Genomic DNA, 27,913 nt, shown 5'->3' on the forward strand with positions numbered 1-27,913 from the left:
CACAGGCTGCGACGAGATGTGGCGTGTGCAGGTCAGTAATTGCTCACTGCTTTGCAGAAACAGAACCTTAAAGAGGACGACGCGCAGTTTTGCCAAATTGGAATGCAGCCTGACTTTTTATGCTGACCGTGAATCTGAGGGAAATGATACTGCAGTAAATTCCGATTCTTGAGCTTGTTGGAGCAGGGAGAAAGAGGGAGTGTGTGAAGGATTATAAAGCCTGAAGCTGTCCCAGCGGTGGTGGTGCTTGTAGAGTGGGGGGTCATCAGGGTTGGGACGAGAGTGATGAAACGATAGTTTGGGGTTAAACCCACTGACTCAAGGGCAGGATAGAAGCGACGTCTGCATTTATTTCACTGGCAGCAACAAGACGGGGCTAGACGGGGCTGGGTAGGATACTGGCAGTGCTAACTGCGAGGGAGATCAGTGTGCACTATTGCATCTCCTTGCTGAAGAAGGAAGCTGTGTACATTGGAACTGTCTGTTGCACAGCATCCAGTAACCTTGTAGCCAAGGATGAAATGTAGAAATCTGCCAATGAGGGACAGTGCCTGCTGATATCATACGCTCTCTCCCCTCCAATGAAAATCATTGCTTACCAGTATCTGCTGTGACCACTTCAGTGTCTGAGTGTGGAGTGCACTGGACTGGGTTTTCGGGTGAAAAATATTAAAACTATAAGAGCTGCAGGTTGAAAAGAGAAATAATACATCTCACTCCAGGGCTTTGCTTCAGAATAACTAACGGTAAGAAAGCACACTTTACTCTTCCCTTTAATAGTTTCTGAAGGTTTATGTGCTGGGGAGGGGAGCTGGAAGTGGGAGGGGGTAGCGATTGTGTGTGTGTAAAGGCAGTAGTTCTGCATTCATTCGATTGCAACAGGTTGCGTACAGTTTAGTCAAAATATAAACGAGCCATTAAGTACCAAACTGTTGCAGTGACTTCAACCAGATTGAGGTGCTTTTCCTTGTTGCCATGGAAACCATTCCAGGAAGCCTTGAGTGTGCGTCTTCAGTGATTTTCTTTCCCTTGCTGCTGTTCTGAGGCTGGTGCTCTGTCATTGCTAACGTCAAGGAGTCTTCAGTGAGCTCAGTGCAGGATTCCCCATTGCCAGCGAATGAAGACTGAAGGTGCTTTGGGAGTGTCTGGTGATTTCCTCCCTCTCCGGTGCCATCAATAATGATGTTAAATTGCTGTACAGAGGCTGCACAGAAACCAAAGGAGGAATACATTGTGGTGCCCCGGTGGGAGTTGTCCTGTGACCATCTTTGTCTGTGATCTGCTAGTACTCCTTATACCTCTACAGGAGGGTCCCTCACAAACTTTCTATTAAAGGCACTAAACCTAAGCACTGTGTTCCATGTGGGGTCTAGAATAGCTTCAATGCTGAGCAATAAGATGCAGACCTCTGGTCATAGAGTCATAGAGATGTACAGCATGGAAACAGACTCTTCTATCCAACCTGTCCATGCCGACCAGATATCCCAACCCAATCTAGTCCCACCTGCCAGCACGCAGCCCATATCCCTCCGAACCCTTCCTATTCATATGCCTCTTAAATGTTGCAATTGTACCAACCTCCACCACTTCCTCTGACAGCTCATTCCATACCCGTACCACCCTCTGTGTGTGGTCCTCTCACAGAATACGCTTTGGTCCTGTGGGCAATCCTTTCTAGCATGGAAATAAGCCAAAACACTTTCAACCAACAAGTTTGATTAAATTGCAAGTCCCACTGTTTTGCTGTTCTGTGGTTGTTGCGTTAACTTTTCACTATGATGCTTCCTCGGGATGTGGTTATCTTGAGAAGATGATGGTGTGCCTTGTAAAATTGCTATATTCCAGGTATTCCAAGGAACATATCTACACAGCACGGGATCAACAGTAGGCCATTCAGCCCTTCAAGGCCCCTCTACCGTTTGATAAGGTCATGGCTAATCACATTGTACACTCAACTCCAATTTCTTCTCCAACCCAAACAATCCTTGACTCCATTCTCCATCAAAAATCTATCTAACTCAGACTTGAATAAATGGCATGACTATTTTCTGGAGAAGAGAATTCCACAACTTATCTGGGAGAGAAAACAAAGTCTCTTCTTGGAAGGGAGACCTCTTATTCTCCCCATCATTCACTGTCCACTCTACTGATCCTTTTGTAAAGTATCAGAATGATACTTCAGAGGGCAGTTCAGAGTCAGCCAATCTGGAATCTAATACATAGCACAACAAAGGCAACTTAAAGGGACCAATGACTGGAGTTGTGCAAAGCAGATTTCCTTCCTTAAAAAACATTAACTAACTTGAACTAGTTGAGGAACATAGAACGTTACGGGGCATTACAGGCCCTTCGGCCCTCGAAGTTGTGCCGACCTGTGAAATTAATCTGCTGCCAATCTAACCTATGCCGTTTCATTATTATCCATATGTCCAATGCCCATTTAACATTGGTGAGTCTACTACTGTTGCGGGCAGGTCATTCCACACCCCTACTACACTCAGAGTAAATAAACTACCCCTATTACCTGTCCTATATCTATCATCCCTCAATTTAAAGCTATGTACCCTCATGTTAGCCTTCACCATCCGAGGAAAAAGGCTGTCACTGTCCACCCTATCTAACCCTCTGGTTATCTTATATTCTTGATTAAGCCACCTCTCCACCTTCCTCTCTCCAACAAAGGTGGCCTCAGTTCTCTCAGCCTTTACGCGTAGGTCCTTCCTTCCGTACCAGGCAACATCCTAGTAAATCTCCTCTGAACCCTTTCCAAAGCTTCCACATCCTTCCTATAATGCAGTGACCAGAAATATATGCAATAGTTTATAACCGTCCGATCTCTAAAATGATGCGAGCTGTGTTTCATTCACTAGTACTTTCACCTTGAGTTAGAAATTTATGAATTTAAGCCCCTATTTGAAAATACTACATGACATGTTAAATATTGATGGAACATTGGGAAACCTGGCATGAAAAATCCTGTGCTGTGTTTTTGATTATGGTTCTGATCCTCCCCTAATTTCTCTTTCTTTGTCTTGGTGACAATCTCTGTCCAATTTCTGCTTTTGTGAAGTACCTTGAGATATCTTACTAGCTTCATCTCACTGTAAAATAATTGCCACCCATGAATTATCAATCATTTCTAAAACGAATTCCAGCACTTAATATTTATCAATCGGCCTCTTGACTTTATGAAAAATTATAGATAATTGCCAGATTGGAGCTGTGCATTGAAAGCAATAAACATACTTAGACAACAGTACTTTGCCAGTTATTTTAACACATGGAACTGTTTTATATGTCAAATTTCACCTGGACATATTTTATTTCTGGATTTTGAGAAGATTTGTCGCTCAGGTTGAGGTTCTGTATGTAGGTTTGCTCGCTGAGCTGGAAGGTTTTTTTTTCATTTTATTTCCATTATCACATGATGCAACTTCAGTTCTGTCCTTTCAGTTCAACTAATTAATCAATTCTGTCCATGGTTCCATACTTTCTCTGCTACTCAGGGAGCACAGTCTTAGAATAAGGATGGTTTCCGGATGTCAGGGAGTCCAGAAGTAAGAGGTATCAAATCTAGGGGTGGACCTTTTTAGGACAGAGATGAGGAGCATTATGTTTGGGAACAGTGGATTCAGTGGCCTCTTCCTATGTTCCTCAGAGGGCTATTTGGACCTCTCTGCCTCAGAAGGTGAGGCCATTAAATATTTTCTAAGGGTAGAGTTGGATAGATCCTCGGTTGGTAAGTGAATTGAAGGTTCGGGGGAGTAAATGGGATTCAAACCACACAAAGAGATCAGCCATGATGGTGGAGCAGGCTCAAGGGGCTGAATGGCCTATTCCTGCTTTAATTTATATTAGATTAGATTAAATTCCCTACAGTGTGGCAATAGGCCCTTCGGCCCAACAAGTCCACACCGACCCTCCGAAGAGCAACCCACCCTGACTAATGCACCCAACACAACGGACAATTGAGCATAGCCAATTCACCTAACCTGCACATCTTTGGACTGTGGGAGGAAACCCATGCCCGAGGTAGGAATTGAACCCGGGTCCCTGGTGGTGTGAGGCAGTAGTGCTAATCACTATATCTTTGCATTTGTTTATTTGTTTAAAGGGCTGATCACAGTTCGGGGAAGATCACGAGAAATGATTGCACTCAAGGGTTTGTGAATTTCTGGAATTCCCTATTTTAAAGTACTGTGGGTGCTCCATTCATTGATTACATTTAAAACTGGGATGGACAGATTTTTGTTCTTTCAGGAATCAAGAGATATGGGCAGCAGGTGGAGTTGAAATCCAAAAGCATCCATGTTTTTATTAAATAGTTGAGCAGACTTGACAGACCATAGACTCTTCTCCTGCTTCCCTACAACGCAGACTGCATTTTTCAGACCATATGTGTGTGCATCCCTTAAGGTTGGTTGCTGATTTTTGTGCAGGGAATCCACAACAATGTATATTTATTTGGTGCCTTTAGTACAGCAATTCCAAGCTGCCTCTTCCAAGAAAAGTTATCAGTCAAGACTTAACATGGAACCAAATAGGGAAAGCGATGAGGGGAATTGTTTATAGGAACAGTAGGGTCAGTGGCCTCTTCCTTGGACTGATAGCCAAGACGCAAAAAAGTAAGTTTAAGGCATGTCATGAGAGAGAGAGTGAGAAAGAGAGAGTGGAGGACACGCCCCTGGCTATATCAATGGTGCTGAGGTGGAGATGGTCGAGAGCTTCAAGATCCTAGGATCTCAAGAAGCCTCAAGGATGCACGGTGACTCAGTGGTTAATACTGCTGCCTTACAGCACCAGGGACCTGGGTTTGATTGCAGCCTCAGGCGACTGTCTGTGTGGAGTCTGCACATTGTCCCCGTGTCTGCGTGGGTTTCCTCCGCATGCTCCAGTTTCCTCCCACAGTCCAAAAAAATCAGGTGAATTGGCCATGCTAAATTTCGCCGTAGCATTAGGTGCATTGGTCAGAGGAAAATGAGTCTGCGTGGGTTACTCTTAGGAGGGTCAGTGTGGACTTGTTGGGCCAAATGGCCTGTTTCCATACCATAGGGAATCCAATCTAAATATCACTGACAAGCTGTCCTAGTCCATCCATCTACATTGATGCTCGAGGCGAGAAAATAGATCCATGCCTCTACTTCCTCAGAAGGCAAAGGAAATTCAGCCTGTTCACAAAGACTCTCAACCAATTTTTATAAATGCACCATAGAAAGCATCCTATCCAGGTCCACCACAGCTTGGTATGACAACTGCTCTGCCCTAAACTGAAGAAATCATACAGAGTCGTGAACACAGCCCAGTCCATCATGAAAACCAGCCTTCCATCCAATGACTCTATCTACACTTCCAGTTGCCTCGGGAATGCAGCAACAGAATCAAAGACCCCTCTCAACCTAGTTATACTCTCTTCCACCCTCTTCCATTGGACTGAAGATACAAAAGTTTGAAAACAAATACAAGATTCAAGCTGTTATCAGACTTATGAACGGACCTCTCATATATTAGAGTTGATCTTTCTCTGCACCTTCTCTGTAGCTGTAACTATATTTTGCATTCTATTCCATTACCCTGACATTCTTATGTGTGGTACGATTTGTCTGGATAGCATACTAAACAATACTTTTCACTGTGTCTTGGTACATGTGACAATAATAAATCAAATGGAATTGAATCAAATCCAAGACAGACACACAGACAAACGCAGATAGGGAGAGAGAGAGAGACACAGAGACAGAGAGATGGACCTCTGCAGCCTGAGATCTTGGTACCCGAGGGTGCAGTTGTTATTAAGAGATAAAAATCAGGGACACACAAGCAGACAGAGTTAGAGGAAGGCAGTGGTCTTGGAGAGGTCATGGTGTGGACAAGATTGCACCGTTCAGTACAGGCAGGGATTTGACTGTAAGGACTGTATGAGACTCTAGCATTTCCAAGATCTTGATCCTTATCCATCGTTAGGTTCTTCAAGCTATAGCTGCAGACCTGAAACATTGACTCTCCTGCTCCTCGGATGCTGTCTGATCTGCTGTGCCTTTTCCAGCACCATCCTTACCAACTCTGATTCTCTAGCATCTGCAGTCCTCACTGTCATCTAGTGGCTGTCAAGGGATACAGAGTGCTCAACAAGCCCAGAGGCTGTCCTTCAGTGCAGATGGGAGATGGTTATTTGGCTAGGCCTGCATTGACATGAGCTTTATTCTGCAAACATTTAAGGACAACAGGAGGCTGGAAGAACACAGCAAGCCAGATAGCATCAGGCGGTTGAGAAGTTGATGGTTCGTGTGTAACACTTTTTTTTTGTCTCTAACGTTTTAAGTACTAGCCAATTTCTTGGATGGAGATGTGAAGTGATAGAGATTTGCTTATAAATCTGATTCAATGTAGGCAGCAACAGTACAGTCACAGCATTGTGGATCATACACATGTTCTTCTGCATGTCTGTTAATCAAGTTAAAAGAAACATCGGTTATGGTTGCTTTGAAATATGACTTCCTCCAGCTGCCCAAACCTTTTGCTCTCTTTTAATATCAATGTTCCTGCATTAATACAGCACCTTTGCATGTTATGGAACCATTCCAAAGAAATGGGGTAAGCCATTTTGGACTGAGATGAGGAAAATTTGTTCATTCAGGGAGGGTCAATCTATCGAATCACTCCCACATATGAAAGCTGTGAAGGCTGGGTCACTGCGTATATTTAAGAAAGTGATTTATTTTTAGATACTGTATGGGTATAGACCCTTCAGTTCAACCAGTCCATTCTGACCATAATCCCAAACTAAACTAGGCCCACCTGCCTGCACTTAGCCCATAACCTCCAAACCTTTCCTATTCATATACTTATTCAAATATCTTTTATAGGTTATTACTGTACCTGCATCCAGCACTTTCTCTGGCAGTTCATTCCACACACAATTCACTCTAAGTAGGTTGCCCTTAAGTCTTTTTAAAATCTTTTTCTTCTCACCTTAAAAATATGCCCGCTAGTTTTGAACTCTTTCCCCCAAGGAAAAGACTCATGCCTTTCACCTTATCTATAGGGGTGGCACGGTGGCTCAGTGGTTAGCACTGCTGCGTCAGTGCACCAGGGACCCAGTTTGGATCCAGCTTCAGGTAACTATCTGTGTGGCGTTTGCACATTCTCCCCGTGTCTGTGTAGGTTTCCTCCAGGTGCCCTGGTTTCCTCCCACAATCCAAAGATGTGCAGGTTAACTGAATTGGCCATGCTAAATTGCCTGTAGTATTAGCTGTATCATTCAGAGGGGAATGGGTCTGGGTGGGTTACTCTTTGGAGGGTCGGTATGGACTGGTTGGGCTGAAGAGCCTGTTTCCACACTGTAGGGAATCTAATCTATAGCCCTCGTGATGTTTGAATGATGAAGCAGGTTCAAGGGGCCAAATGGCCTACTCACACTCTTCGTTTCTATATCATCTTACCTTAAGGCAAAGCCGATCTTTGGAAAATGTATACAATTAATTCCAATGTCCTTTTTCTTTGGAGCTCTGTAATGTTCTGCCCTTCACATATTCAGTTCCTCATTACCTTCCAGACTTTGTATTCCAGATCAGAACAGCTCCCTATCCATAAATAAATCATCGCCCTCCCTAACAGGATTGTGGGTATATCTACAGCACGTGAACTGTGGCAATTCAAGAAGACAGCTCGCAATCACCTTCTCAAGAATCAATTAGAAAAGAGAAATAAATGTTGACCCAGTCAGCATCTCACGCATCCCAAGAATGAATAAAGTAAAATATTCCACCTCTTCCAAAACCCCCAGTTTCTTAATCTAACTAATTTAATTCTGTGTCCTCTGACTATACAGATGCTTGAATTTCCTTTTTTTTTAAGCGATCAAAATCTTTGACACTTTGAGAAGCTATATTAAAGTCCCCATGACTTGTATTTTAGTGAGAATAATCCAAGCTCTCCTGTCTCCCCATTTAACTAAAGTGTCATTGAGGTTTGTTCTATTAAAAATGACAGAGCAGCCAAAAAGTTGTGCAGTCTATTATTTCTAATGTTCTATGTCCCACATCTCTGGTATCACTCCTCCACTCTCTCTGAAGCTTCATCAAAAGCTTTTCCATATGATTTCCTCAAAGCAGGTGTACTGACTATAACAAGGTCATCTAAGTGGACCTCATAGAATAGGAGTTCCCTGATTGGGGTTGTTAATCTGGTCCAATCAGGGAGCCTTAGCTGACAGATATAAACAGGAGTGTCAGACATATTGTTCACTCTGAGAGGCTGTGAGGGAGCTGACGGTTTCCCGGCCTCTGTAGAGTTATTTCAGCAGGGTGGCTGTCGCTTTGCTGAAGGATCCACAGAGCAGGATCCACAAACAGCCATGAAATTTATGTTAATGAAAGAGTGTAGACCACACCATTAGAACGCCTTAGTCTTCTTTGCTTTCATACCTGTACTGTCAGATGGGTCAAAAACCTTGCCTGAAGGACAGTACCTTTGGCAATGCAGCTCTCCCTTATTACTGCACTGAAGTGTTGCTGGAAGTGCACATTGCCTTCAATAGGTTTCACCTTTAAGGACTCCAAGGCTGTGTGTCAGTAATGTAACTGCCAGCTGTCAATCTGCTATAGATCTGAAAACTGCATTCACAAGTCTGTTGGTTTGCAGTAATGTTTGCTTCATCGCTTATAATGCGTTTTAATATTTAAAAAATCACCAGAGGTATGGAATGTGGAGCCAAATTGGATTGCGATATCCTCATGGATAGATGCCATGACTGCACATCATTTTCAATTCCAGCTTTCTTAATTGAATTTAAATTCCACTACTATGGTGGGATTTAAATCTTCATTCTCAGATCGTTACCCTGCACCTCTAGATTACAGACCAATGATATTACCACTACCTGGTCAATTCCCCCATATCTTCTGGAAATATTCTCTCTGAATCCATTCTATCAATTTTTAAAATAGTTTTGAAGAACTTTAGCACGTCACTCAGAGTGGTAGAGATACACGGCATGGAAGCAGGCCCTTCGGCCCAACTCGTCCATGCCACCCAGATATCCTAACCTAAGCAAGTCCCATTTTCCAGCACTTGGCCCATATCCCTCTAAACCCTATCTATTCACATACCCATCTAGGTGCCTTTAGCAATGCAGCATGTCAATCCTTCCCTGCTAACAAATTTCTGGCACACGGGATGGACAATAAATGTTACCCAAATTGGAAATGCAGAAGAAACCTTGCATGAAAAGATGAGGATGTTGACCTTGCTACCAAGGAAGGGGGTTGAAGAAAATGATGTAGATGTATTTAAGGTGAAGCTCAACAAGCATAAGAGGGTGAAAGGTGCGGAGGGTTACATTGATAGATTTAGATGAGGAAAGAGAGGGCTATTAACATCAGCTTGGATTGGATGGGTCAAGTGGTCTATTTTGATGCCCATATTTATTTTTACTCATTTACGGGATATGAGTGTCGCTGGCTAGGCCAATATTTATTGCGCTCCCGACTTGCACACTATGGGTCGCTATGGGTCTGGAGTCACATGTGGCCCAGACCAAGGTAAGGGTGGCAATTTCATTAAAGGGCATTCATGAACCAGATGAGCTTTTCCAACAATTGGCAATGGCTTCATAGTCATCAATTATTGCATTGAATTCAGATTCCACTACCTACCATGGGCCGTCTTGAGCCTCTGTCCCCAGAATTTTACCTGGGTCTCTGAACTAACATTCGAGTGATAGCACCATTTGGCCATTGCTTGCTCTGGTATCCTGTTCAATCATGTGCGACATTATCTGAAAAGGACCCGGGAGATCTTTGTTTTCTGGGAATGGCAAACCTTGCATTTGCACGTATGACGAGGAATAACATTATACTGATAAATCTACCAGAATATTCACCCTTAGACAGCTGAAAGGGGCAGAGAATTTTAAAGACAATTGAGCACATTCATTCTGCTGCCCACTGGGGGTAATTTTGACTTCATTAGAAATTAAAATGGAGAGAAATGTATAATGGCTGGTCTGATCCAATATCTCTAATTTTACACTGTTATCAAAGTGAAAGTTAGGATTCCTGTTCACTTTATTCCTGTTCCTTTCACTTCTCTTTTTGATTAATTTTTTTTTGAAAAGTATATTTTTTTTCTTTAAAAAAGGAGAGCAAATGTTTATACAGTGGTTTATATCATCATTATGCTGGTCTGAAGGTACTTTGCAGAGTTAATTAGCACGTGGAGTGCAATGGCTGCTGAGATTTAGCCACATGCTTGAGTGGCTCAGTTGGTAATGTTCCTGCCTCTACGCTGGAAGATCTCACAATCAAATCCCACTCCAGAACTTGCTGACAATACGGACAATATTGCTGGATTCCATTGCTCCTTTAATTTGCCATAGCCTCCTGGGATATGGAAATAAAGTTGGAAAATCAGGTTAATATAGTCAAGTCTTAATTAACCAGCACTGAGGTGATGGGATGAATGGCCACCTTTTATGTTCTAAGTGTCAATGCCATGCCATATTGCTTTCCATTCAGCTTCTCCTCAATATCCATTTTAAAGTTTATTTAAATGCTTTATGAAGGTCAGTTCCAAACAGCATTCGATGTTCAAGAAAATGCTTTTAGATTCTGTCTCAGTGCTATCGAGATGTACAGCACGGAAACAGACCTTTCAATACAACTCATCTATGCCGACCTGATATCCTGAATTAATCTAGTCCCATTTGCCAGCATTTGGCCCATATTCCTCTAACCCGTCCTATTCACATCCCCATCCAGTTACCTTTTAAATGTTGTTATTGTACCAGCCTCTGCCACTTCCTTTGGCAGCTCATTCCATACACACACCACCCTCTATGTGTAAATTGGTCCCTTTTACGTCTTTTCCCTCTCATTCAAAACCCATACCCTCCAGTTTTAGACTCCCCCACCCTAGGAAAAAGACCTCGGCTATTCACCCTATCCTTGCCTCTCATGATTTTATAAACTTCTTTAAGGTCACCCCTCCGCTTCCAATGCTCCAGGGAAAATAGTCTCAACCTATTCAGCCTCTCCCTATAGCTCAAACTCTCCAACCCCATCAACATCCTTGTAAATCTTTCTGCATGCTCTCAAGTTTAATATCTTTCCTATCGCAGGGAGATCAGAATTGAACTTCTCTGAGTCAGCATTGGAAAGAGAACATCAAAACATAAATGGAGTGTTTGCTCTTAAATATTCATAGTGGCACTTAGAGTCACAGAGTCATAGAGATGTACAGCACGGAAACAAACCCTTCAGTCCAACTCATCCATGCCGACCAGATATCCCATCCCAATCTAGTCCCACCTGTCAGCACTTCGCCCATATCCCTCTAAACCCTTCCTATTCATATACCCATCCAAATGCCTCTTAAATGCTGCAATTGTACCAGCCTCCACCACTTCCTCTGGCAGCTCATTCCAAACACGTACCACCGTCTGCATGAAAGGGTTGCCCCTTAGGTCTCTTTTATATCTTTCCCCTCTCACCCTAAACCTAAGTTCTGGACTCCCCCAACCCATGGAAAAGATTTTGTTTATTTATCCTATCCATGCCCCTTATGATTTTATAAACCTCTCTAAGGTCACCCCTCAGCCTCCGATGGTGCAGGGAAAAAAGCTCTGGCCTATTCAACCTCTCCCTATAACTCAAATCCTCCAATCCTGGCAACATCCTTGTAAATCTTTTTTGAACCCTTTCAAGATCTCAGGAGTCTCTCTCTCACTGCTTCCGATAGGAAGGAGACCAGAATTGCACACAATATTGCAACAGTGGCCTAACCAATGTCCTGTACAGCCGCAACATGACTTCCCAACTCCTGTACTCAATACTCTGACCAATAAAGGAAAGCGTTCCAAATGCCTTCTTCACTATCCTATCTACCTGCGACTCCACTTTCAAGGAGCTATGTACCTGCACACCAAGGTCTCTTTGTTCAACAACACTCCCTAGGACTTTACCATTAAGTGTATGAGTCCTGCTAAGATTTGCTTTCCCAAAATGCAGCACCTCGCATTTATCTGAATTAAACTCCATCTGCCACTTCTCAGCCCATTGGCTCATCTGGTCCAGATCCTGTTGTAATCTGAGGTAACCTTCTTCGCTGTCCACTACACCTCTAATTTTAGTGTCATCTGCAAACTTAATAACTACCTCACATCCAAATCATTTATATAAATGATGAAAAGAAGTGGACTCAGCACTGATCTTTTGGCACTGCACTGGTCATAGGCCTCCAGTCTGAAAAACAACCCTCCACCGAAACCCTGAGGCAATTCTGTATCCAAATGGTTAGTTCTCCCTATATTCCATGAGATCTAACTTTGCTAACCAATTTCCCATGAGAAACCTTGTTGAACGCCTTACTGAAGTCCAGATAGATCACTTAAGAACATACTCTCATTTTTTTGCAGCCTACTTCCTGCCTTCACCTATCCCCACTTCACCATCCTGCCCCTGCCTCTCCTTTTAGCTGCAACTCCCCCCACACACACTCCCAGTCCTGTAGAAGGGTGACACCCGAAACGTCAACATCTCCACCTCCTGATGCTGCCTGGCTTGCTGTGCTCTTCCAACCTCCTGTCTGTCTATTTTGGATTCCGGCAATTTTGTTTTGTTTCTAAACAAGTTTATACCACTATGAAGTCTCTTCAAAGGATGCCTGCTTTCAAGAAGTTCTCTTCCTCCCTCACATCTGGCACGAAGCCATCTTTTTTTGCTCCGCATGGGCATCCAGACAGTGGCCATGGATAATGTAGCGATTAGAATGAGGTCAGCCTGCTGGATGTCATTGGGGCTGCTAATTGGTCCTATCAGGGAGCCCTGGCTGACATAAAGAGGATGGGTCTCACAGATAATGGCACGCTGGTGCCTGATGCTATATGAGGCTGTACTACAGTCAAGGACTGTTCATGCATAAATAAAGGGTGACATGTTGACAGAATCCCAGCCTCTGTGGAGTTATTGCAGATACACCAGTCAAGAAAGACTCCCTCAGCTTGTTCAGTGTCTGCAATGTGCCAGGTAGGAGGCCTAACGGCTGGTCCTCTTATCCTAAGCAAGTGAAATCCTCTTAGGAGCATCTATATTCCATTGCCTCCGTTGAATTCTGCAGTTCAAGTGTCTCATTTTGAAGCCAGCACATTTGGAACCACTTGCACAGCTTGAAGCTGCAATGAGACAATGAAAAGATTTCTGTTAAACTACTTAGGAGCACCTTAAATGGATTCACATGCATGAACTGCTTTGATATGGCACCCAAGTTTAATTTGTAATGAAGTCGAAACTACTCCCAGTATGCATAGCAGAATTAACGTGCTTAATTTTCTTTTAAATCCCCTATATATTTTAATGGTGTAAGGCTGAGAATTGGAGTAAATGTATGAATATTATTTTGCATTGGCAAACAGAGTGAACAATTTCCACTCAGCAAGAATACGTAAACAAGAAAAAGAACAGGAAGACAAATTACTTGTTGAATAAAAAAGGGAGAGTGCTGGATGAACTCAGCAGGTTGGAAGCTTTGAGATAGGGAGAGGCTGATTGGCTGGGGCTACTTTCCCTGGAGCTTCAGAGGCTGAGGGGTGACCTTACAGAGGTTTATAAAATCATGAGCAGCATGAATAGGGTGAATCTTTATCCCAGGGTGGGGGAGTCCAAAACTAGAGGGCATAAGTTTAAGGAGAGAGGAATTTAAAAGGGACCCGAGAGGCAACTTTTTCACACAGAGGGTAGTGCATGTATGGAATGAGCTGCCAGAGGAAGTGGGATAGGCAGATATAATTACATAGGAAAGGTTTAGAGGGATGTGGGTCAAAAGCAGGCAAATTGGGACTAGTTCAGTTTAGGAGACATGGTTGCCATGGACGAGTTGGGCTGAAGGGCCTGTTTCCATGCTGTATGTCTCTATGAGTCCCGGCCTGGCAGTATCTGTAGTGAGAGAAAGAGAGGTAATGTTTCAAATCTGATATGGCTCTTCTTCAAAGTCAGTGTTAACTCTGTTTCTCTGTCCACAGACGCTGCCAGTCCTGCTGAGTCTCTCCAGCATATTGTCTTTTCTTTTAAATTTCAGGCATCCAGCGCCTGCAGTATTTGGTTTTATTCGATATGTCAGTCTTCATTGTAAAAGGGTTTGACGAGGGGAGCAAGGTAGTCTTACTGCAATTGTTCAGGGCTTTGGTGAGATCACACTTGCAATATTGTGTGCAGTTTTGGTCTCTTTGCTTAAGAAAATATTTACTCACCATAGAAACAGTACAATGAAGGTTCAGCAGACTGATCCCTGAGATAGTCGGTTTGTTACATGAGGAGAGGTTGGATGAACTGGGCCTATATTTGCTGGAGTTTAGAAAAATGAGAGGGGATGGTGTTTGATAGGACTGGACAGCCTGGATACAGGAATGATTTTTCCCTTACCCAAGGAGTTGAATACCAAGGAATCTTGATTTCAGTTCATGTTGTTGACCTTTCAGTCTGACCTGAGGAGAATTTCCTTCGCTCATGTGTGGTGAGTCTGTGGAATTCTGTACCGCATAGGGCAACTGAGGCCAAGTCGTTGAGTATGGTTGAGAATGAAAGAGATTTCTAGAGACTAAAGGCATCAATGGGTGTGGAGAGAGTGTGGGTGCATGGAGGTGTGATAGGGGAACAGCTATGACCACGTTGAATGGTGGAATGGCCTGACGGGCTGAATAGCCAACCTCAGCTCGTATTCTCTGTTTCTTTGTTTTAACAAAAGGAGGAACTGAGCCAGGACATTCAGAGAGTTGTAATATGCCCCCACGCAAGCAGAGTAGGTCTCAACTTAGGGGCTTCATTGTAGGAAGTCGCAATCTATGTGCTTAAGCATTTTATTAACTGATGTTCAGCAATCAGGCTAGTTAAACACTATCCTGCAACGTTCACCACATCCCTCACACATATTACAAAACTTACTGATGATGGATATCCTTTCCACCGTGTCAAAGATTTGGAACCTTTCAAGGCCTAGAGCTCTGGCAGATATGAATGGAACAAACTGGTGACCAATTATCATTCTTAGGTATCTCCTTTCCGCCACTTGGTGGCACATTGTGGTACTACAAGTTTGCAGCAATCCATGGATTTTTCTGAAGTCTTTGAGGTCTGAACATTTGTACTTGATGCACCTGAGCTAGATGACTACCATGCCTTATTTTCTTTTAAAATTCCTGAATAGAAAATGATTTGTGCAGTAGTGCAGATTTTGCTTTGGAAACAGTGGACTAATACTTTGTCAAATAAATGTGTTTGACAGCCAACACATGATGGAACAGAATTTAGGGACAGAATAGCCTTCTGCTGGTTATCTGTTAAAAAAGCAGTCATCTCACAGGTTTGGTGGTAGGAGGTTTGCATGTCTTGGGCTGCAAGAGTGATGAGGGGCAGAGCAGAAGGGGAAAAGAGCAATGACAAACAACACTAAGAAGCCTTGCCTAATCAGTTTGAGGGAGCTGTCAATCTCTATCTGGTTGTTGCTGTAAATAGCACCGTAGAGAGGATAACCTAAGCCGGGACACCTCTGGTGCTTTCACCCTGGTGGATGCTCCAACTCTCGCCTCAGTTCGATGTGCAATCAGGAGCAACCCAGGGCAAAGGAAGCAAGATCCAAAAACTGTGACGGGATTTACAGGATCAACTGGTAGAACAATTCTGTGGGGATAACAGGATTACATTTTAAGCTTGGGCTTGTATTTCTTTGAGCGTAAAAGGTTAAGGGATGATCCAGCTGAAATCACAAAGTGTTACAGGGCAGAAAGAGGCCACCCGGTCCATCGTGTCTGCACCAGCTTTTCAAACGATCAACGTTACCCAGAGCCAATCTCCTGCCTTTTCCCCATATCCCTGCATGTCATTACTATCCAACTAACATCCAATGCCCTCTTGAATGCCTCACTTGAACCTGCCCCACCACAGCTCCAGTCAGTGTATTCCACGCTCCAACTATTTGCTGTCTGAAAGCATGTTTTCTTTCGCTTTATCCTTGCTTCATTTGCACATTACTTTAAATCAATGCTCTCTTGTTCTTTTTTCCTTTCTACAAGCAGGAACAACTTCCCCTGATCAGTTTTATACAGCCTGTCCATGATTTTGGAAACCTTGACCAAATCTCTTTTCGGGTCTTTTCCTCTCTGAGGGGAGCAGTCCCAACTTCTACAATCTAAAGAGGAAACTTCTTCAGCCAGAGAGTGATGAATCTGTGGAATTCACTGCCACAGAAGGCTGTGGAGGCCAGGTCATTGAGTATATTTAAGACGGAGATGGATAAGTTCCTGATTGCCAAAGGGATCAAAGGTTATAAGGAGAAAACGGGAAAATGGGCTTGAAAAAGTCATGATCGAATGGCAGAGTATATGTGATGAGCTGAAAGGCATAATTTCTGCCATAATGTCTTATGGTCTATCCTCGAAACTGGTTTCTCATTCCTGGAGTCACTCTTGTAAATGGCTTCTGCCCTCTCTCCATTGCATTCACATCCTTCCTATAGTGTGACACCTATAACTGTACTCCAGTTGAGCTCTAATAAATCTCATACAAATGTTGAGGTACCCATCTAATACACAACAGCTATCCCACCAACTAGCACCACACCCCCATCTGCTAAAGAATTGGGGTTGCTATGGGAATCATACGCATATACTGTGGATAGTGATGGGCAAAGCTGTAATTTTCTTATAGCTGACCAGGAATCTCTTCTGCTGTTGCTGTTTGTTGTGTGTTGGATGATTTACAGACCAATACTAAACCTACCTGACTGCACGATGAATGCAGTGATAATGGCCACCAGGTCCTGGAGTGAGACTTGAACCTGGAGATTTCAGTTCAAGGGCACGACCATGATCCACCTCTTTTGTTTAAGTACGACCGAAGCTCATCAGAGACAGTGTCAAGAAGCACCTCTTCACAAATGACAATGAAAACCATTCTCCAAAAGGCTGTTGAAAGATGAGGGAGGGTTGAAATGCTCAAGTGAAGGCAATAAACCAGAGATGGGTAGATATTTGTTCGGTCAACGACCTAAACGTCACGGAACCAAAGCAGATAAACTGGGCTGAGGTAAGATCAGCTTAAACCTCATCTGGATGAACGCTGCTCCAACAACAACTGGGAATGGGCAAAAAAAGTACTGGCCACTCCAGAGTCACCCCCAACCTGTGAGTGAAATAAAAAGTGCCACAATCGACTTAAATGCCAGAACAGTATCCATGGGCAGAATGGCTTCCTCACATGTCAAAATCTGTCAAGGAGTGTGTATTTGATTTATTTGATATTTTTTCTTCTTTCTCCGTTTTTTTGGTTATTTCAGGATTTAGCTCCTATCTGCTAATATGGAAAAAGTATTGGAATTTCTTGAATTGAAGAATTTGTCATTTGGCTGTGGGAATGTGTGAACACCTGTTACCTCATAAAATGCAGGAAAAGAATGTCTCTGATATTCTCAAAGCACCAATAGCTTGATTTTCTGCTTGGCTTGTGTTAGATACAGTTACTAATGGCTTTCCAGTGCTGCTTTATGATGTATATACATATAAGTGTCATCAAGAGGCTATTAGCTACATGGCATTAGAATGCATCAAAAATTCTTTAATTGGCACAGATATTTGTTTACAAGGCAGCAGTTCATCACCTGATCTGTTAGCGACAAACTGAGAAGAGAATTGACATTAGATAAGATGGAACCAGAGACCTACCCTGTAGACAGCACAGATTGATATGGAATCAATTAAGTCACTGATAGAGGAGGTGATGTGTCACATTGCAAATACAAGTACATTTGGTAAATCCAATATTCTACCTATTGTCTTAGAAAGTCCTTTCTCCCCCCTCTCTCCTCTACCTTATTCAGTTGCTCTCTCACACTCCACTCTAACAAGTTTCTCACTCCCTCATTTTATACATTCCTTTTCTCCCACTCCACTTTAGTCTGAAATGGTTTCCTGGCTCCATTTTATCCAGCAATGAACTCTTCTGCCATTTGATCTTCTGTCAGTTTTTTTGTTCTACTTTATCCAAACATTTGATTGGATTAGATTCCCTACAGTGTGGAAACAGGCCCTTCAACCCAACTAGTCCACACCGACGCTCCAAAGAGTAACCCACCCCTCTGACTAATGTACCTAACACTATGGGCAATTCACCATGGCCAATTCACCTGGCCTGGTTTGTGGGAGGAAACCGGATCACCCAGAGGAAGCCCACGCAGACACAAGGAGAATGTGCAAACGTCACACAGATAGTCGCCCGAGGCTGGAATCGAACTGGGACCCTGGTGCTGTGAGGCAGCAGTGCTAATCACTGAACCACCGTGCCGCCCCGCAGAGCCTCATCTGAAGTGTGATCTGCTAGTACATATGACCACTAGGTATTCATTCTACTTTCTTTGGAGGCTTATGTTTTATATCTCATTCCTACCACATCCTAACAAATCCATAATATTCTGATCACCATGACTAAATTCAGGAGCATTCATCCATGACTTCCATTCCTCACTCAAAAGACCGGTAACACAAGTTGGAATATTGTGATTATGAAGGGGGTAAACGATTCACTTCAAGAGGGCTGTGAAATGAGTGGAGAGGTGGCAAATTAAATTTAATACAGAGAACTGTGAAATTATGTAGTTTTCAAAGACGGATGTTGAATCTTGTTAAAGGTACTGGGGTATGTGATGATGCTGTCACTTTAAAAGGTTATTTTGTCCTGGTTTTGTGTTTGAGAGATGTGGTAAGGCAGAGGTGCTGAACTGGCTACTGAAGACATCTGAAGTACAATCAAAATATAATCCATACTTGCCTTTGCAGAATTAATAGTCATTGACACTTGCAGTAATTTGACAAAATTACACAATTGCTTCAAGCCAGATTTCCAACTCATTGACAATGGGTTGCGTTAACAACATATGAATAGATACCAAGTGCCATGTTTCTACTTTCAGCTCCTGAATAACATTGCAGATTTTAACAGTCTTTGGCATGCTCTTTTGAATTCCAGTACTCTGCCTCGAAGTGCACTATCAGCGAATTATTGTGCTGCATGTGTCTATATATATAATTTCAACAGCTTTGTGGATAAGTGGCATGATGAGAAGCCATTTTAATCAGATCTAATCAGCCCACTCATAGTGACTTAGCTGATCTGAGTCAGTGTGACAGAAGAAATAGCCTCTGTGCTTGCTGACCCATATTGGCTTCTGAGCTGGCAACTCCTTAGTTATAAAATTCTGTCCTCTGTTTTCATAGAGTCATAGAGATGTACAGCATGGAAACAGACCCTTTGGTCCAACTCATCCATGCCGACCAGATATCCCAACCCAATCTAGTCCCACCTGCCAGCACTTGGCTCATCTCCCTTTAAACCTTTCCTATTCATATACCCATCCAGATGCCTTTTAAATGCTATAATTGTACCACCCTCTGTGTGAAGACGTTGTTTCTTAAGTCCCTTTTATATCTTTTCCCTCTCACCCTAAACCTGTGCCCTATTGTTCTGGACTTCCCCACCCCAGGGAAAAGACCTTGTCTATTTACCCTATCCATGCCCCTCATGATTCTATAAACCTCTATAAGGTCACCCCTCAGGCTCCGACACGCCAGGGAAAACATCCCCAGCCTGTTCAGCCGCTCCCTATAGCTCAAATCTTCCAACACTGGCAACATTCTTGTAAATCTTTTTTGAACCCTTTCAAGTTTCACAACATCATCCCGATAGGAAGGAGACCAGAATTGCACACAATATTGCAACAGTGGCCTAACCTATGTCCTGTACAGCTGCAACATGACCTCTCAACTCCTCTACTCAGTGCTCTGACCAATAAAGGAAAGCATACCACACGCCTTCTTCACTATCCTATCTACCTGTGACTCTACTTTCAAGGAAATATGAACCTGCACTCCAAGGTCTCTTTGTTCAACAACATTCCCCAGGAACTTACCATTGTATAAGTTTTGTTCTGATTTGTTTTTCCAACATGCAGCACCTCACATTTATGTAAACTAAACTCCATCTGCCACTCCTCAGTCCATTGGCCCACCTGATCAAGATTCCATTGTACTCTGAGGTAACCTCCTTCGCTATCCACTACACCTCTAATTTTGGTGTCATCTGCAAACTTCCTAACTATACATCCTAATGACCCTCCACAATCTCTCCTCCACCTGCAACCTTATTTGGCTGAACAAGGCTAAGAGATTCCTGCACTCTTCCAATCTTGATCATTTACATGCCTCTGATTTTCATTGATCTACCGATACTGGATGTGTCTTCAGCTGCCTTGGCACCAACCTTCAGAATTCCCTTCCCACACTGCTCCACTCTCTATCTTTCTTCCTTGTAACCTACCACGTCCACCAAGCTTTTGGTCATCTGCCCTCACAATGGACAGAGGTTTGGTATTTATTAATTGTATAAATTAATGTTTATTTATACAGGTGGAACATTCATTGGATAAATATTTCATTTGAGTATGAAGATTCACTTATTAGCACCTCTCTGTGTGGAGTTTGCACATTCTCCCCGTGTCTGCATGGGTTTCCTCTGGGTGCTCCGGTTTCCTCCCACAGTCCAAAAAATGTGGTTAGGTGAATTGGCCATGCTAAATTGCCCGTAGTGTTAGGTGAAGGGGTAAATGTAGGGGAATAGGTCTGGGTGGGTTGCGCTTCAGAGGGTTGGTGTGGACTTGTTGGGCCGAAAGGCCTGTTTCCACACTGTAAGTAATCTAATCTAATCTTATAAAAAAACACCGGTGGTGGGTTGCAGAGTTAGATGATATACAGTCAGAATATTTCACTTTGTGAATATGAGTCGATGAAGTGTGGAGCTGGAAAAGGTACAGCAGGTCAAGCAGCATCAGAAGAGGAGGGACGTTCATGTTTCAGGTCACTGTCGTAATGAAAGGTTCTGACCTGAAAGGTTGACTTTCCTGCTCCTCCAATGCTGTCTGATCTGCTGTGCTTTTCCCAGCTCCACACTTTATCAACTCTAACTTTCCAGCATCTACAGCCCTCACTATCTCCAAGTCACTTTATGAATATGTCGAGAATGGACATATTCTTTCATCATTAGGCACCATTTTTTTCTATTACAGTAAGTTGAACAGGAATAGACCAGAAGTTCAAATTTACACTTTCTAGATTTAGTCACAAAGTGAAGCAATACAAATATATCGGTCCTAACTCTTTGTGCTTTGCTCTGCCTTGCAATGGCTTATTGCAATCAACACTCTAAGGAAGTGCACGCTGTTTGCTGCTATACAGTATTTCCATTTGAAAGCTGTGGCCTGATAAAATTAGATTTTGCCTGACTGACTTCTTGCTGCTTTTCACTTAATTCTATGGTATTTCCTCTTCTGGTCAGGGTGATTGATTGTGTCATTATCTCTTCAATTAATTTGCACTAATCTGTATTTCTTTACAAAAAGAAACAAATTTCTTTCCAGCCTAGTGATGTACAGTCATGAATCAACGTGAGTTCAGATTGTGTCTCCATGAAATCCCACTCCAGATCTCTTCACCATTACATATTTGAAGAAGAATCATAGCAGAGTCAGAACGTTAACTCTGTTCTCTATCTACAGATGCTGTCAGATCTGCTGAGTTTCTCCAACATTCTCTGTGTTTTGTTTCAGATTTCTGACACCTGCAGTATTTTATCCTTATGTATCATTGTATCAAATTTATTTCAATTTGTGCTAGTCCCCCATTTCTCGAAGTTGAAAAGTGGACAGGTGCATGTATGTCACTTCCTAACTGAACCACACACAGACTCTCACCCCTGAGTTTCACAGAAGGAGACCCAATTGGTCAGGGTAAAAAAGAAACCTTGTGTTCCAATTTCATCGGAAAGATTGCACCAATTATCAAGTCTCACTGTTCTACAATCTAGCAGTTAAATGGCCAAGATGATCACTTTGCCTGATCCTTTGCTTTTCAGGCCAGAAACAATTCCCACTAAGTTTGCAAGGATATAACCATTCATTGTAAACAAATCTATTCTGTAATGAGTAGCAGAAAAACATTACTAAATTGTTACATGCAACTTAAACTATACTCTAAAATTCCGTATACCCACCCTGCACCCATTCACAAAAAACAGATGGAAGGTAGATGGTTTGCTTCCCGTGTTATTTGTGGAAAATAGTAATGAAGTAAAATGATTTCTGCGGGTTAAAAGTATAGGCCATAAGGTGGAGAGTTACTTTTCATTTTTGGTGTTGTCAGCACTGCAACAGCTATTCCTCTCTTTCATAGATGATAGGGTGGACCCAATTCATTCCTTATATAAAATTGGTTTCTTTTTGACATTTTTTGTATTTTGCTCATACAGAGGAGAGAGAGGTATTGCATTTACTGGCCCTCACTGCCTGTAATAGTCCACAGCTGGATCAATCCAGTGGCTGTTTCGAAGCAGTTTTTCCTAAACACAGGTTCCTGGTGCCACGGTGACTCAATACTACAACAATCTTTCTGCTGTAAAAAAATCTTGTGCACCTAAAAATGCATCGCACAATCCCGCTTAATTTTTCAAATTGCAAACTGTCCTGAAGTTTTATCTAACTGTGGCTGACCTCTATTATATTTATAACCAAAAAGAGAAAGAAAAAGGTCCCTCAAACTAGCAATGCCTGCAATGAAGCTGTCCATCATACGTCAGTGTCTTCACTGTGTAATGACATGTGAGGTGGCAACATTTGGAGCAAATCCAGGAAAGGTGTCCTCTTATTGCTGGTCACTACAGTTCAAAACATAGAACTTTATGTTTATGAGCCCAATTACGACCATAAAGAGGAGAGGATCTCAGTGCAATGGGGTGAGGCTGGTGGAGATGGAGGAAGAAGGTTGGGAAGTTTATTATAAATTCATTTGCTCAATAATTTCTTTCAGGGAAAGAGACCTGCCACCTAGGAGCGGCAATAGCCCAATGGTACTATCACTGGACTGTTAATCCAGGCACCCAGGTAATATGCTGTGGACCTGGATTTGAATCCTGCTAGATGGTGGAATTTGAATTCAATTAACATCTGAGAAATCCTGATGAAGGGCTTATGCTCGAAACGTCGATACACCTGCTCCGTGGATGCTGCCTGACCTCCTGTGCTTTTCCAGCTCCACACTCTTCGAATCTGGAATGAAGAGTCTGATGGTGACCATGAAACCATTGTTGAACTTGGGAAAAATCCATCTGGTTCACTAATGTCTTTTCGGGAAGGAAACTGCTATCCTTACCTTGTCTGGCCTATAGACCTATAGCAATATGGTTGACTCTTAACTGCCCTTGGACAAATAGGGATGGCTTGGCCAATGATGCCCACGTCCTGTGGATGAATAATTTAAAAAAATTCCTCACCTGTTCTGGCCTCCCTGTGTTTCCAGGCACACAGCAATGCGTTTGACTCTTAATTGCCCTCTGAAATTTAACCACAGCCCTTCATGTTCAGTGGTGTTACCATCATGAATCCTCCACTATTAACATCCTGGGGAAGTTACTCAGAAACTCAGCTGGATTCAGCACTTACACACAGTGGCTACAAGAGCAGGTCAGAGACTAGGAATACAGGTCATTCTACTATAAGGCACATTCGTTAACACAAATTTGCGGTAATGCGATTGACAAATTGGGGACACTGTTTCTAAACTGCAAACTTTAAAAATGTGTGTTGGCTGTAACATGATTACATCACCAACACTTAAGCGCTGTTTCAAAAGCTTGGTTTTTCTATAATGCGGGGCCACCCAGGAACACAACCATCACTTTATAGAAAAACTATCTGTACAGCAATGAGTAACTCTCCAAAGCCTGTCCAGTATTTACAAGGCACAAGTCAGGAGTGTGATGGAATACTCCCCACTTGTCTGGATGGGTGCAGCTCCAACAACACTCAAGAAGCTTGACACCATCCTGGACAAAGCAGCCCACTTGATTAGCTCCACATCCACCAGCTTCCAAGAACATTTGTTGGTGAACTTGACAACAGCATGATTAAGGGCATCTTTGCTACCTGCAGGTATAAGATAGATCACCACAAGTATCAGCACAGTACTCAGAGTAGTACTGTACACAGTGCCTTTATTAATGAACAACTTCACATGATAATTTGTTTATAACGTGATGAGAATTACTGCTTGGTACAACTCCAAACATTGAACAGTATCTTCATGATCAAATGCACAATAATCCATCATTCAAAGTACAATAATCTAATCCATAGTATGCAGAATCTGAAAACCACATTGACCAGAATGTTTGCCTCGGCAAAATTTGATTACTCTTTTCTTAAGATATGCCTGGATCTTATTATAGTCCGTAAATGACTCTGCATGGTATTATTGTGCAAATAATTCATATCAAATTACCTTGTTGCTTCACTTGATGCTCATTTATTTTAAACAAGCTGACAGATTGCTTTGCTAGTTGGCAAGTTAATTTATCATCGACATGTTAGGTGATTGTCCAATGATGTCACTTGGCCTGACAACCGAGCATTATAATTTAGAAATATTTGGCCCAAATTGTTTTTAGCCTTCAATTAAATTACTTTTGAAGCTCAGATTAATCTTGTAAATTCAGGAAACATTGTGACCACCTTTATAATTTTGAGCTTAAGAAGGCTTCCGAAGTGACTTAGAAATGTTTCAAAGTTTTGCTGTGCTCAACCCATCTTTGATTGTACTTCAGCCAGGCCAGTGCTGAGATTGTCTCCTGGCATCTAAAAATCTCCCTGATTACCTCCTATTTCAACTCGCTGTTGAAAATCTGCTTCTTTCAGCGTTTCCAGCAAAAAATCATCCAGATAACATGGTCTCCCATTTCTGGGAGGCATCAAAGGAACTCAAACAATGTCCTGATATTCCTTTCATGGCATCTGGACACCTCTAATTAGACCAGCATTATTAATCATCCTTAATTGCCCTTGAACTTCATTACTAGGCTATTGCAGAAGGCAGCTAGCAGTTAATCCATTGTTGTAGGTCCAGAGTTACTTGAAGGCAAGACCAGATAAGGATGGTGGATTTCCTTCTCCAAAGTGCTTTACGAAACTGAGTGCCTTGTGAGACCATCACAAAAGGTCTTTAAGAATTTGTGTTAAGACATTGGTATGGATCTGGACTGGAGTCACATAAAGTTCAGACAGCAAGTTCCTAACCTAAAGGACGCTAGTGAACCCGATGATCTCATGATCAGGATTACTGAGGCAATATTCCAGGATTTTATCAATTGAGTTTGAATGCCACCAGTTGGGATTGGAGGATTCAAACTCATGACCACAGATCATTGGTGTGGACTACTGGATTACTAAACTCGTGTCATCACTACAATACCACTATCTTCTGATGTAATTAATAACTCAGAGAACTTTGGAGTCCCATAATGCTTGCCTGAATTTGATTCAACTCCATCAAGAGTCCAAACTACCTCACATCTGCTGTAAGCATGCAGTTTAATTGGCTTGTCAAATTTGACTTGGATTTTGATATATCACTCTGAAGTGATCTGGGCATAAATAATTCAACATGCCCCACTACGAATTATATAATATAATGTCCCAAGTGGTTTATACTCCTTGTTTTGTCAATAAACTGAATTCAGATTGATTTCCCAAGTGTTGAAACGTTGATACGCAATCAAAATGTGATTCAGTTTTATCTTCTTCACCGTGGTTTTATTATTCAATAAGTTGTACTAAATGATACAATTGTAAAGGGTCACTGGAACAAAGAGAGACAGGGTGGGATGTACATACATCTTTGAAGGTGGCAGGAGAGGCCTAGAAAAACCTAAAAATGATCCCTCTTCATCTAGCATATTTTTCTTGTTCATCAAGATTAGATTCCCTACAGTATGGAAACAGGCTATTTGGCCCAACAAGTCCACACCGACCCTCCAAAGAGTAACCCACCCAGACCCATTCCCCTACCCTATATTTACCCCTGACTAATGTGGGTGGCACGGTGGCACAGTGGTTAGCACTGCTGCCTCATAGCGCCAGAGACCCGGGTTCAATTCCCGACTCAAGCGACTGACTGTGTGGAGTTTGCACGTTCTCCCCGTGTCTGCGTGGGTTTCCTCCGGGTGCTCCGGTTTCCTCCCACAGTCCAAAGATGTGCACGTCAGGTGAATTGGCCATGCTAAATTGCCCGTAGTGTTAGGTAAAGGGGTAAATGTACGGGAATGGGTGGGTTACGCTTCGGCGGGTCGGTGTGGACTTGTTGGGCCGAAGGGCCTGTTTCCATACTGTAAGTTATCTTATCTAATGCATCTAACACTACGGGCAATTTAGCATGGTCAATTCACCTGATCTGTACATCTCTGGATTGTGGGAGGAAACCCACACAGACTCAGGGAGAATGTGCATACTCCACACAGACAGTCACCCAAGGCTGGAATCAATGCGGGTCGCTAGTGCTGTGAGGCAGCAGTGCTAACCACTGAGCCATTGTGCCACCCAGTGAACAAACTCCTGTTACTGTCTGTCTATAATTGCTCGATCTTTATCATGGCAGTAAATTGGAGATTGTGCAGCCAGGCGAAACGGACATCCTGTCTTGCTAATCTCCATATTGCCTGTCCCTAATTGCTCAGAGGGCAATTAAGAGTCAACCACATTGCTGTAGATCTGGAGTCACATGCAGGATAGACAAATTAAGGATGGAAATAAAACACATCACCCTGTATTGGCCAGGAATCGAACCCAGCCCCCCGCATAGATGGTGAGAAGTCTACCACTGAACCACCAATGAATGCATCTACTTACATTACCTCCTATTATATGCACCTACATTATTCACTTCAATTGCTTTCCACATCCTAATCAACTCTAGGTTACTGAATCCCTATTAAGAATGTATGGTGGCTCAGTGGTTAGCAGCCTCCCAGGACCTGGGTTCGATTCCACCCTCGGGCAACTGTCTGCGGGGAGTTTGAACATTCTCCCCGTGTCTGCATGGGTTTCCTCTGGGTGCACCAGTTTCCTCCCACAATCCAAAGATGTGCAGATTAGGTGAGTTGGCCATGCTAAATTCCCCATCGTTTTATGCACATTAGTCAGGGGTAAATAGAGGGTAAGGGAATGGGTCTGGGTGCGTTACTCTTCAGAGGGTCAGCGTAAACCCATTAGGCCAATGGCCTGTTTCCATACTGTAGGGAATCTAATCTATTAAGTATATTGGTGACTATCTTGCACTTATGATCTCTATTTTGTCACAAACATCTCCTCGTCCCCTCCACCACCAAACCCCCAATGTTCAAAAACTAGCTCATGTGATAGTATTTTCTGTGCAGTCTACCCTGCCACTCCCTTCAAAATCATGATGCTGTCTCATGGATCAGCCCTCAGTTTTCTCTTTTCTGAGGAAAAGACAACCCAAGCTGTTAACTTAGCAAATTTGGAAAGTTTTTTTTTCAAAGATGTTATCCTCATCTCAGTCCTAAATGGACCACCTCATCTACTTAGACTCTGAGTGCTGGTTCTGGTCTGGACTCTCTGATCATCAAGAACATCTTCGTTTTTAGTCAGCTGAGAGGTATGACAGCAGATATCAATCCCTATGTTTAGGAATCCACTTAGGGTAGATTATATGCTGGCTAAAATGCAACTCATTCTATTCCCTGCAATGATTACATCCCTCAAGTTGTTAAGAGCCAGGATTTAGGTGGATCAAGTGCAATGAGTGGAACTTCTGTACTTCAACCTTTCTGGTCATTGTAACAAAAGAATGATTACAGTTACTTTGTCATGATGTTACTGTCTGGCAATTTGAACAACTGTCAACAAAATATGTGGGATCTCCAGTCTCACCGCTCTTAACAGGCAAAAGCAGGAAATGGTTGAAATATTCAATCATTTGATTGTCTTCTGCTGACCTTGACTGTCATTGAGCAAACTATTGAGCCTTTCAAGTTTA

General features: G+C 42.7%; 1 long non-coding RNA gene across 1 annotated transcript in view; it reads left to right on the top strand.

Moving 5' to 3' along the window:
- Positions 1–656: 656 nt before the first annotated feature.
- LOC148148254 (uncharacterized) overlaps positions 657–27,913 on the top strand; it is a 347,904-nt gene continuing 320,647 nt past the window's right edge. The window contains exon 1 of the long non-coding RNA XR_015759110.1: positions 657–746. This is a non-coding gene — a long non-coding RNA (uncharacterized LOC148148254). The remainder of the gene's footprint in view (positions 747–27,913) is intronic.

Source organism: Chiloscyllium plagiosum, unplaced genomic scaffold (assembly GCF_037043375.1).
Source record: "Chiloscyllium plagiosum isolate Xiang-an unplaced genomic scaffold, Cpla_swu_hap1 HiC_scaffold_13, whole genome shotgun sequence".
Classification (NCBI taxonomy): Eukaryota; Metazoa; Chordata; class Chondrichthyes; order Orectolobiformes; family Hemiscylliidae; genus Chiloscyllium; species Chiloscyllium plagiosum.